Here is a 10,964-nt window from a genome sequence, read left to right on the forward strand (position 1 = left end):
CCAAGGAAAAGGTAGAAAGGGCACAAGAAACATTGTTTTATGTTCCAGAGATGCCAAGGATCTCAATGGAGTGCTAGTGACCATGGCTTGACATGGGACTGGAGGCTAGACCTGAAAAAGCCTGTAAGTTTAGACTTTGCCCTGAGCCCTGAGCGCCATGGGTAATCACAGCAGGTGATGCAGCAGGGAAGCTATGGGGACAGGTGCTAGAGGAAGAACATGGATTTGGAGGTTAGGGGAGGGCAATCTGAGCCAGAGAGACCACTGAGAGGCAGTCACCAACCTGGGGGCAGTCAACAAAAATCTGACCCAGGGGTGTGCCTTGGGATGGAGAGAAGAGGGCTCTTGACGGGAGACTGAGTGACTAGGACTGGGTAGGAGGATAAGAGGGAGAGAGAAAGTCGAGGATGGTGTCATTGACTTGGGTAATGGACTGGATGGTGGTGCTGCTGAGATGTGAACACAGAGGCTCAGAAGCAAGTTTGGGGTCTTGGCTACAGCATGTGGAGCCTTGACTGCGTTAAGTCTGAGGCCTGGGGAGGTGCCCAGTACATCTGGATCCACTGGCCTGATGCCTCGGGAGTTACTGAGACAGATCTCGTAATTGAGGCCATGTGAGAGGAAGCCATTTGATGGCCCAGGGGAATGCAGAAAACAGGAGGGGAGAAATTCAGACTAAGGAACAGTGACATTTAAGATGAGAGCAATCCTCCAGTGACTGAGAAGCCACATTCCAAAGTCTAGGAGTGAGCTTAATGAAAGGCAATGCACTATTTTAACAAATTCTTGGTTCTACGGACTTAACAGGAGAGGGGAGGCCTGGGTTTTAATAGTAATTTATCTCAATGTAGGCTTTTAAACCTCAATTGATCATTGTCACTGACAACACTTGGATTAATCTGTTGCTCGGTGTCTTTCTCGCCGCTGCGAATCCCAGAAGGATAAAAAGGAATTGATATACATAAAGAACTGAATTTCAATTAATGCAAGCCCGTGCTAATTTTCCAACACATAACCCAGAAACATTCTCATTCATTACAATTTTGTCGTGGCCAATTCTCAAGGGGAAACACGCCCACAGATTTATTTATTTTTTCTGGCGTCAAATTCATCATCAAAGGCATTACGAGAGGGAAAGTGAGGGAGTTAGATGGATTCCTTGGCCCTCCCCTGCAGTCCACATTATACTGGGGGGTTAGAGAGCACTTCTAGAATTTGCCTGAAGTGTCCCGAATGCATTCAACAATTCAACAGCTGGACGTTTGGGCCCTGTGTGATGATGAGTGAAAGGGGAGCCAGGGAACTGGAGATGGAGGTAGATTCTGTTCTTCTGAAGCTGCTTCAGTGTCTGCCCATCCCTGACTCGGGCTTTTACCTGACTCCTTGGCAGGAGACAGAGAGTGGAACCTCAGTAGAGAGGTCCAGGATAATGGCTTCTCCTGGAGGCAGGCCCCTGATTCCCGGGGGGTTTAATTTTGCTGAGAATGTGAACTTCACCCCAATATATGGGAAGAGGACAATGGGCTGATCAAAGAAGAGCTTTCTTACCCACCCCTTTCTGGCATGGCCTTGACATAAATAGACATCCCCATCTATAGCCATCGTGACAGACACATTTACCTCAGTCTGTCAAACTCACCCTCATTCATCAAGACCTGCCTAAGCTTCTTTACCTCGCTCTCATCGATGCCCCCATGGAGAGCTCTTGGTTTACTTGAGTCCATGGGTGCCAGCTACCCAAGGGCAAATGCAAGACTGCTGGGTGCAGTTGTGCAAAGTGGTGCACAATTGGTGCACAGAGGTGCCCACCCAGGGGCTGGAGTAAACTGTCTTCTACTGCCCCCTCTGCCCAAGAAGCCATGCCGTGTATACTGGGGGGATAGGACAGTTTTCTTTGCCCTAAAGCACCTTGGTAAATATTGCACCCACGAGGCTGGGTCTACTCCCAGGGACAGCTTTGTAAAATATGTCTCCCAGAGAGTCTCCTTATTCTAGCTGGCTCAAAGACACCTTGTCCCTGCTAGCCCTGGGCTGCTTAGCTGAGAACACTTCTTTACCATGACCTGGAGGTACCTCTGGGTAAGGCGGCAACCTCTGAGGGCAGGGCCTCCCTGCCAAGTCCAGAAGCAGATGCTTCCTGACCAAGTGCAGTAGAATTCCCTGTTCCATCCAGGCCTCCCCTAGCCCTGTGTGACTGGCAGGAGCAAAGCCCTATTTAAATTGCCTTGACCCAAACATAGGGAAGAATCAGAAAGCTAACCGCTGGGACCTTGATTTGTCCTCCCTCCCTGTGTATGCAGGACATCCCCCACTGCCGCCACCCTTAGCTCAGGCAGGGCCTGGATCCAGCTCCAGGGTGTCAACCCAGACACTGGCATGTCCCCACCCATGAATGATGACTGGAGTCTCTCTGCCCTTCCTCCACGATCCCCGTGCCTTGGAAGACTGTTGCTTTTCCATCTGGGCCTACTGGCCCCTTTGCAGAAGAGCAGCCCTGGGTGTTTTCCTTTCAGATAATTATAGGGAATACAGTCTGTGTCTGGGTTTTTGTAAACGTGGCCAAGTGAAGACTTGGAGCGGTCAGCGCCATTGGAAGACAGGTTTAGTGTTACGGTTCTCTCAGAAACAAGAGCCCAGCATGGAGAGGGACACTGAGCAGCACCAAAGTCAGTCAGAAGTCAGGAGGCAGAAGCAGGGGTATGGGGAGAGCCTGGGCACTTGTCATTATTGGGGTTTCCATGTAAAAGGCAGAACGAGGCTGGAAACAGGAGAGTACTGGCTAGTTTGAGTAGTTCCAGTAGGCTTTGGGCTGTAGGAAGGGAGGTGTCTGTCCTTGGGTTAATGCAGAGCAGGGGAAATGCTGCCTTGGTGTGAGTTAGATAAAGTGATGGTTGGGGTTATCTAGAGTCTGGACTGGATGACTTGTGTCTGAAAGGCATGCTCCCAGGCAAACCCTTTGCTCTCTCTAAGAATTGGCTAGCCCTGAGAGGGGAGGGGTCTCCCTGGGTCTGTAAGATGCCCAAATGCCAGAGAGAATACAGAAAGTAGGAGCCAGATGTTGGTGCAGCAGTGACACAATGCTCTGTGATGCTGGACCCACATGGGAAGGTTTTGGGTTCGCACCCCAAGGCCTACCTATGCACACCTGTGACCTTGGCTAGCTGGGGCTGGGGCTGGATCTCAGTCTGAGGACCTTGTAGTGGGTACCTACCTCCCTGTCTCGCTTTCTACCTTTCTCTTTCATGGAAAAAATAAATGAACTAAGAGACTACAGAAAATATTAAGATATTGATATATGGCTAATATGATCTGCCTTGGGATGAAAGGATGTCAAATAGACAAACAGAATCTAAGACAACACAGAAAAGGCTGTTTTGATTACCTATGGCCCTACTACAGTCTGTCCCCACATGCAGTGGCCTCAAACAGCAACCACTGGGCCAGCAGGTGGCGTAGTAGTTAAGGACTGGACTTTCACATGGTTGATCGCAGTTTGAGCCCTGGAGTCAGAAGCTTGAAACCAGGCCCATGTGCATGTGTGTGTGTGCCCAAAATCCCAAGAGGAAAATGGAGAAGTGACTGCGGAATGGCCATCCCGAGTGGGGGTGATTTCTCACTTCCTGTCTCTCTGGTGAGCATATGTGCCCTATAGCAAATATCTCTCAAGAAAACCAAAACGAACGAAAACAAAGAAAAACAAAAACAACAGCAATGATTTGCATCTGCACTTTGGGCAGGGTTTGGTGGGGACAACTTATCTCTGTCTGCTCCACACAGTGCCACCACTGGGCCTTCAGGGTTCAAGACGGCTCCCATTCACATGACTGACCTCAGCCAGCAGGGTAGAGCCTTTCCAAGGTGGCTCAGGCCTCCCTGAGGGTGCAAGTAGACATTTCCAGGTCTCTTGAGGCCTAGGCATGGAACTAGAACAGGATTATTTCTGCTACATTGGTCAAAGTGAGTCACAGGCCAGCCTGGGGGAACCAGGCTCTACCTCTTAGAAAAGGGGCAGTATATGCAGGGAGTTCAGGTCGTGGTGAAAGGAATTGCTGGTGGCCAGCTTTGTAAGCACCATTCAAGGATCACTGGTCATGGATGGGTGTGGGTAGGGGTACAAGAGGAGAAATTCCTCTCCTCTTAATACATGGAACACAGGTCCTCCGACACAGACTCCAGTATAGAGGTTAGTTTCTCACTTCCGGCACCTCAGTAAACAGCCCCATGGGGAGGAGCAGGAAAGCAGTCCAAGCTCTGGAATCAGACAGCCTTGGACTCAAGTTCTTCTCTACCTTTTACCAGCCTGTGACCTTGGGGCAGAGCCCTCCAATAATGTCTCATCATGTTTAGAATAAACTAAAACCCTTACAAAGGCTTCCAGGGCCGAATGATCTGGGCTGCTGCTCCCTCTCCACCCTCACCTTTTCTGACTCTGCTCCAGCTGCAGGAAGCCCCATAGTATTCTTCTTACACAGAAACCAGGCACCTGCCAGGCCTCACAGCGCTGTAACTTCTCCCTGACGCCTGCTTCCCTCTGACAGCCCCGCAGCTTGCTCACCCTGTTCATTTGGGTCTTTCCCAATGCCCCTCCCACGACAGCTTTTCCCCATCCATCCTCCCTAAAGCACACCCTTGTCATTCACCCCTTCCCCTGGCCTTTTTAAAATTAATTTTTTTAAATTCATTACTCTTATTACCACCTGAACTTTGTTCATCATCTGTCTTCTCTTGAAGGATGAGGTAGGGCTGGGTTTGCCTTTGTTTTCTCCTGAGTTATCAGAGACCTCAAGAGAAACTGGCACATAGTAGGTGCTCATAGCGGTACTGAATGAATTCCAAAATGTAGCTGGGCCTGATTTCATGTCTGTGTAATGGAGATAGCATTGCCCACATGTTGAGACCATTGGGAGGAACTGATGAGACGACCAGTGACAAGACAGAACCTGCCCTGCCCTGGGTGCTCCCAGCCCCTCCCCAGCCCCTCCAGAGATCAGAGGTCTGGAAACAGTCTCTGCTGCTGTGAGCGCTTGCCAGCTGCTCAAGCTGGGCCACCCCCGGCGACTGCGATGACATTCCACAGGTGCTGCCTTTGTTTGCCTAAAACATTTCAGGGTTGTAACAGCAACACTCCACTGCACGGGGAAGGCGTTGTCTGCTGTCTGAAGCCTATCCTGAGCTCAGGCCTGGGAACACATTCTTATGCAGAGTGTGCAGTAATTAGGATAATTATTAGGGGTTTAATGGAGCTGAGAATACACATCAAGCACACACTTAAACAGAACCTTTTTTTTTTTAAAGTGGGTGGAAAAGTTTGCCTGCTTGACTTTCTCCTTTTTTTAGAATTGGGGTTTCAGGGTTTGAGCTTGACATGTTGGAAAATGAACTCCCTACATGGCTCCAACCTGCCTCTACTCTTAGTCCTGCACGGGGAAGGCGTTGTCTGCTGTCTGAAGCCTATCCTGAGCTCAGGCCTGGGAACACATTCTTATGCAGAGTGTGCAGTAATTAGGATAATTATTAGGGGTTTAATGGAGCTGAGAATACACATCAAGCACACACTTAAACAGAACCTTTTTTTTTTTTTAAAGTGGGTGGAAAAGTTTGCCTGCTTGACTTTCTCCTTTTTTTAGAATTGGGGTTTCAGGGTTTGAGCTTGACATGTTGGAAAATGAACTCCCTACATGGCTCCAACCTGCCTCTACTCTTAGTCTCCAGATGGCTGAGGTGGCATCACCAGACCAGGGTGACGCACCCAGAGTGCCCTAAATCCTCTCACCATCCATATTTGGTTGGTGACAAAGGCTAATTCTACCACCTTTGTATTCCTGGTCTCCTGAACCCTTCACTACCACCAAAGAGATTTACACCCCCCTTGGTGACAGCACTGGCTCCTAAGTGGCTCCCGAACCCACATCTTCCTGGCTACCAATTTCTTAGGCCAAGTTCCAGAGGGAAGTAGGTTCTAAGATACAGTTTCTTATGAAAGAGATTTATTAGGAAATGTTCTCAGGGTAAGCCAGGAGGCCAGTGGAGAAGTTAAGATTGACAAGGGAAGGGAAGAGGCCAAGTAAAGCACCACACTAAGCCAAGGCCCATGAGAATCACTGTGGTTCGGTCTAACAGAAGACGAGACCATGTAGGCCATGCCTTGGTATTATCCCTGTCAGGGTGACAGAGCTGGAATATTTATACTCCAGTGAATCTCAAACTCGGATTAAACTATGGTTCCCAAACTGTGTGCCAAGGTATCCCAGGTGCTGTGGGATATTTTAATTTTTTAAAAAGAATATAGTGGGACCAGCAGGAGGCATGATGCTTAAGATGCTGAACTCTCACATGACTGACCTCATTTTGAGTCCTGGACCCAGAGGCTTGAAAATCAGGCTGGGTGCATGCATGTGCATACCAAAATTCCGAGAGGAGAATGGAAAAGGGATTGCATCATTCCAAGAGGAGAATGGAGAAGGGATTGCATCATGGCCATACCCCGTGGGGGAGTGATTTCTCACTTTCTCTGTCTCTCCGTCTCTCTGGAGAGTGTATGTGCCCTATAGAAAAAAAAAATTCTCACCCAAGGAGAGAAAAAAAAGAATACACCAACAACTGCCAGATACTTCTCTTGAGTTAGTCGATGATTTTAACGTTAGATTGTCTTATTTTCCCATGCCTGATACCAAATCATTGCGAAGCTGGGTATTAAGTGGAAGCCATGATTAAAAACAAGTACCTAATGGTAATCAGTGTGGAATAGGAAATGAAGGAGGTGATCTTCAATCCGATCCAGAGAGTCGAAAAGTGGTGCAGTGCCCAACAGACACTCACATCCCATCAATGAGTAAGCGTGGTTCTTCAGGAGCGAAACCAACATGTTATTTTCCATGTTAATTTTTATGTATTGTGTTTGCAAACACCTGCAAAGTTGTTAGGATATAAATACCCATGAAGCTGTTTAGCCCTTATTATTTGCTATATGGAACTGTCAGGTATTTCTTTTGGCCTAGGAGTGAGTGCTGTGATTACCAAGATACCGAGGGCTCTGTCAGCTGTGAAAACCTGGAGCCTGTGGGCTAAGGGCTGCCCCTGGGTGGATGTAAATTTCCAGGCCCTCTGGCTCTCTGTGCCACAGACAAAGGGGCCTTCAGCAGCCTGAGGGCAGCCTTCCAGCAAAGAGATGCCGGTAAGGGCTGCTGGGAATGAAGGTGCACCTGGAGCCAGAATGTGCAAAAATGGTAAAAGGATTCGAGTGGATAAGAGCAGGCACAAGTATCTGCTACACCTGCGCTTCTTAATTCATAATGTACACACAAATCACCTGGGGATTCTGGGAGGGGCCTGAGAGTTTGTATTCTTTTTTCTTATTCTTTTTTCAAGTTTATTTACTTATGTCTGAGAGAGAGAGAGAGCAACAGAGAGAGAGAGAGAGAGAGAGAGAGAGAGAGAGAAGTACCCTCAACGGAGTCTCATGCTGTGATACTCCCACCCCTACCCCAGCCTTTCCCAGCCAGCCAGAATCATGGGCATGCAGGCACCCAGCATGTACAGGTTGAGCAGGGAAGCAAACCCTGATCTTCCCCATGGCTTCCAGAATCTCAGGGTGCTGTGTTACTTCTGCACCACCATGGCTGAGCATTCCTAACCTGCTCCCAGGTGACACCACTGCTGCTGGTCTGTGGCTCCCACTTGGGACAGCAAGAGCTACACAGTGGTCTTCTCTGCCTTCACTTGCTACACCTTCTGTGCCCACCCATTCACAGTCTTTGCTCAACAATGAGTAATAGGGGCCATTGATGGAGCAGTCCAGGCTCAGCCCTGCTTCCAGCCTGAAGAACAGTGACAAAGCCCCTCCCTGCAGTCGCTGCTTCTCTTAATCATCTCTTTTTCTCCTAGAACAAAAAACTGAGGAATCCAGACATTTTTTTTGGAGAGGTTTTTGCTATAGGGCGCGTGCGCTTGCCAGAAAGACAGAGAGAGACAGAGAGACAGAAAGCAAGAAATCACCCCCAGGGGGGATGCCCATGCCACAATCCCTTCTCCTCCATTCCCCTCTTGGGATCCTGGACATGCACGCACAGGCACTGGCGTGAGTTTAAGCCACCTGGTCCGGGACTTGAACTGCAGTCAGCTACATGGGAGTCCAGAGACATAGCCATTATGCCAATTTCTGGTCCTGGAATCTAGACATTTTTTGACAAGGACAGGTGAAGCTGGAAAGTGACAAAAGGTACCACAGAGCCAACACTGAATCTAGAACATCACCACCACCAGCAGTACACTGGCTTCCTGTGGCTGGAAACTACTGGGCTGGGATGGCTGCTGGACATATGTAGTAACTCAAGCTCATCTTACAGAGAGGAAATTTGAGGCCCAGAGAAGAGCAGCAAGGCTGAGACTGGAACTCAGGGCATCAGATCCCACAGCCAGGACACTGGCTCTTTCCTGTGACTGTCCTGTCAAGTTGACGGTTGCTATGGTTTGAATATGCCTTCTCCTCCCCCTGCCCCAGCATTCATATGTTGAGGTTTGGTTCCTATCATCCCAGGATTAGAAGGGTGAAAAGGTAATCCAATGTGGCACTGGAAGGTGGGGTATTTGGGAGGGAACTAGGATCAAGGTAGGGTCCTCATGACTAGATCCAGTGGGTTACAAGGAGAGGGAATGAGATGGACACAGACACATGTAAACTTTTGTCAAGTGGTGCTCTGTACCAGCTGGGGTCTCCACCAACAAGAAGACTCACGCCAGATGTGGATCCTTCATGTTGAACCTCCAAAAGCATGAGTTAAATAAACCTCATTTTTATAAGTCACCTAGACTCGAGTATTTGTTATTAGCAACACAGTAGACTAAAACAAGGGCAACCTGAGCTGCAGATGCTGGAAGTAAACTGACTCAGATATCAGCAGTGGTGTCCTTACTAATGTTGGAGTTCATTGGTCACAGGTTTTGAGGTACACTGCATGAAATATCACGATAAATGCTGCCCCCAAATATAGAACATACCCTGTCCCAGATGTGGGAGGCATACTCATATCAGAAGCTGAGGATGAGTGAGCAGCTTCAATGGCTTCACTGGGCAGGAGCAAGCATTGCTGCCGTGTCTCGCTCTATGGAAGGGACAAACTTCCTTCCCTGGCTCGCCATCCAGTCTGCGATGGGCCTCTGTTGCCTTTTGCCAGGGCAACTGATGACACAGAAGATGTACTGAGCCCTAGGTGTATTTTTCTCTTGAAGTCTGATAATGCTTTCAGGCTTCTCCATCCATACTGACAAAATTGGTAGTCTCCAGCTCAATCTGAACACCTGCAATGGGAACAGAAGAAGAGGAGTGGGATGATGGATCTTAACATCAGGAGGACCTAGGTTCGATCCTGGCTTCACATCTCAACTAGCTGTGCTTATGAATTATACCAATGACCTTGCTGTTTTTCTCTTGGTATTAAAATGATGATCCATGCCCTTCGCAATGTGACCTCTCAGTAGAAGTAGTGGGGACCAGCAGATGGCATACTGGTTACATTGCTGAACTCCCACATGACCAACCACATTTCAACCACCTGGAGGCTTGAAACTTATGTTGGGTATGTATGTGTGCATGCCCAAAATCCTGAGAGGAGAATGGAGGAGGAGAAGGGGTGGTGGAGTGGCCCTCTACCCTGGCGGGGAGGGGGGGGTGATTTCTTGTCTTCTGTCTCTTTGTCTCTCTGGAAAGCACATGCATCCTATAGGAAAAAGAAAAAAGGAAAAATTCTCTTCAAAAAATAAATGAAAGTGGTGAAAGGTATGTATTTCCTTTTCCGTTGAAGTGGGTTTTGGCTTGTTATGTATTTGCACATCTTGGCTTGAAAACTTGCTCTGCTACCATCCACCATGAGAAGAACCCCTAGTTCCAGGAGCATGAGGAGACTCCTGAAACAGACTAGCCCACAGCCTGGAGCCATGCCCACTGGAGCACAGCTGTCAGGAAGAAGCAAATGCTTGTTGTCATCTACTGAGTTTGCAGATTATTTGTTACACAGCATTATTACTACAATTGCTGACTAATGGACTGTGGGACCTTTGGCTAGTTATTTATATTAACCTTTGTGGGATGCAGTTTCCTCATCTCTAAAAAAATGGGCAATAACACTTACCTGCAACCCTAGAGTGATGGTTTAATGGGCTATGACATAAGTAGAGCACATGGCACAGTGCCCACTCCACAGAAGGCTCTCGGTAAAGGGAGACTTTAAAAAAGAGGGAAGAATCGTTTCATAAGAACTTGATTTGACAACATGGTATTGACTGTCCACTGTGGACAGCTCAGTGCTAGGCACCGTAGAGGTTGGGTTTTAAATCTTTTTTCCTGTGCATGATTTATAGTGCCCTCAGACAGGTCTTTGGGCAGAAATCCAGGCCAGATGAGGGATGAGGCAAAGTGGGAATTGAGAGCCTCGTCTCCTAGATCATAAGCCTGTTAATAATCTGCATCACCCCCTTCTTGACCATAGCTCGATTTTCTGTTTTATGGGTTTCTTGGCAACCAAAGCAATGCTACCAGTCTCCTGTCACTTTGACAAGGGAGCAGTGATGACATTTCATCTAAAGGGCACTGTCACCTCAGCAACCCCACGCATATCTGTTGAGGGTATGCTGCTGGGAAGACTCCCTAGGCCTCAAGGATACTCTTCTTCCTTTCCTGCTGGGGCAGCCCTCTAGATCTATACCTCTTCTCCAGAGGCCCAGTCTCTGGTCATGAGGTGACTATTATGTTGAGCTGTGCTCCTAGTAAACCCAGTTATTTTATGTGCAGCTAGGTTCCATAGTTTATGCAAAAATGGGTGGAATAAGAGGTGCTTTCAAAATGGCCCCAGGCCTGACTGGCCCTCTGGGTCCTTGCTAGAAAGTGGCCTTAAGAAGCCACTTTCAGTTAGACTCCTGGCAGGTCTGCTGTTGGCTGTTTGCCAGCCTCTGTGGCCTCACAGGCTGGG

The sequence above is a fragment of the Tupaia chinensis genome, unplaced genomic scaffold (assembly GCF_000334495.1).
Source record: "Tupaia chinensis unplaced genomic scaffold, TupChi_1.0 Scaffold143814_1, whole genome shotgun sequence".
Lineage (NCBI taxonomy): Eukaryota > Metazoa > Chordata > Mammalia > Scandentia > Tupaiidae > Tupaia > Tupaia belangeri.